The sequence below is a fragment of the Schistocerca americana genome, chromosome 6, assembly GCF_021461395.2.
Source record: "Schistocerca americana isolate TAMUIC-IGC-003095 chromosome 6, iqSchAmer2.1, whole genome shotgun sequence".
In the NCBI taxonomy this organism is placed as follows: Eukaryota; Metazoa; Arthropoda; class Insecta; order Orthoptera; family Acrididae; genus Schistocerca; species Schistocerca americana.
Genome location: NC_060124.1, coordinates 417,777,228 through 417,778,930, shown reverse-complemented (window position 1 = coordinate 417,778,930; position 1,703 = coordinate 417,777,228). Strand labels below are relative to the sequence as shown.

General features: G+C 41.6%; 1 pseudogene; it reads right to left on the bottom strand.

Moving 5' to 3' along the window:
- Window positions 1-326: 326 nt before the first annotated feature.
- On the bottom strand, window positions 327-444 carry LOC124620390 (annotated as a pseudogene).
- Window positions 445-1,703: the final 1,259 nt, after the last annotated feature.

Sequence of the window (1,703 nt, the reverse complement as noted above, 5' to 3'; positions counted from 1 at the left end):
CAATTATTACAAAAAATGCATTTGATAAAGTAAACCGAAAAGAATGTGGGAAATTTTAAGAAACAGAAGGTTCCAATCTCGTTTTGTAAGAGTTGTACACGGTTTATGTACGAATAATAAGCACTCACTCCGTCATCAGGCCACAACTGGCCCATCGGGACCATCCGACCGCCGTGTCATCCTCAGATGAGAATGCAGATACGAGGGGCGTGTGGTCAGCACACCGCTCTCCCGGTCGTTATGATGGTTTTCTTTGGCCGGAGCCGCTACTATTCGGTCGAGTAGCTCCTCAATTGGCATCACGAGGCTGAGTGCACCCCGAAAAATGGTAACAGCGCATGGCCACCCAGATGGTCACCCACCCAAGTGCCGGCCACGCCCGACAGCGCTTAACTTCGGTGACCTGACGGGAACCGGTGTATCCACTGCGGCAAGGCCGTTGCCAACGAATAATAAGATACAAGTAAAAATAGCGGGCAACAGAAAAAATATGGCTGAAATAAATCAAGGAGTGAGACAACGGTGGGTACCCTCCCACCCACTTTTTTGTAATACGTATATCAAGAAGTAACCAGAAATTTCAATATCTGTAAAAAAAATTTTAAAATTAACGACATGGATGTTAGTACACTACGTTTTCCTGACGACCAAATAACTGTTGTCCAGAATGAAAATGGCTTACAAAAAACCGTCTTTAAGTAAAATAGGCAGATAGTAAGGCCTGAACGTCTCCATCAAAGGGACAAAATCAACAGCATTTTTAAGACACCAGCCCATACCAGTTAAGATTGAAACTGACATGCTTATCATGGGCAAATTCATATATTTCAATATCTAGGATGCAATATTACATACAGAGAAAACAATGAAATACAAAATAAGCTAGACTTGTTTAACTAACTCTATGGAACTTTCCTCAGAATGTTGGGAAAGAAAGTCGAATGACATACTCTGCGAAAGGTCCGTAAGATTATGGCTATATTAGCACTAGCCTATGGCTGGGAAAACTGAATTCTTAAGAAAAGGGATTAAAAGAGAATAGCATGTGAAGTGGATTTCCTTACATACGTGGCTGGATATATTTTGATGGATAAAAATGTGAATGACGATGTCTGAGCTGAACGGAATGTGCAAAATATGATCGACACACTACAGTAATATCAGTTAAGATGGAAAGAACACAGAGACCGTGTACTAGATGCAATCATCACTAAAACCATAAAACAATATAAAATGAGAGGTAAAAGATCTTTAGGAAGACCAATGAAAAGACGGCTTGATGAATTTTGAAGGAGAAGGAACGGATCAAAAGAATCAGTCACTGATGTAGATGAAGATAAAGATGAAAAGTTTCCAAAATGACAAAGAATTTTAGGCAATTTCAGGCTACAAGGTGCGTTCTACAAGAAAAGACCTGGGGGCTGTAAAGTGAAAATCACTGAAAGGTTCATAATGCCTGCGGAAGAAGGTGCGGTCCTATAAGACCAATGAGGTCCGAAATTAGAGGCTGGAGGAAGATAGGCGTATACCCACGTGACCACAGAGTGAACAAGTGAACACTTCGACCGTTCTCTGTACACAAACGTGCTGAAAACAATGAAATGGAGCCTTCATAAGGAGAGTAAACGGGTGCATTCCCTGACAGCGCAAGAAGTGCTGGAAGCGGTAGGGGGGAATTGCCTAAAATGTATCACTTTTGAGAT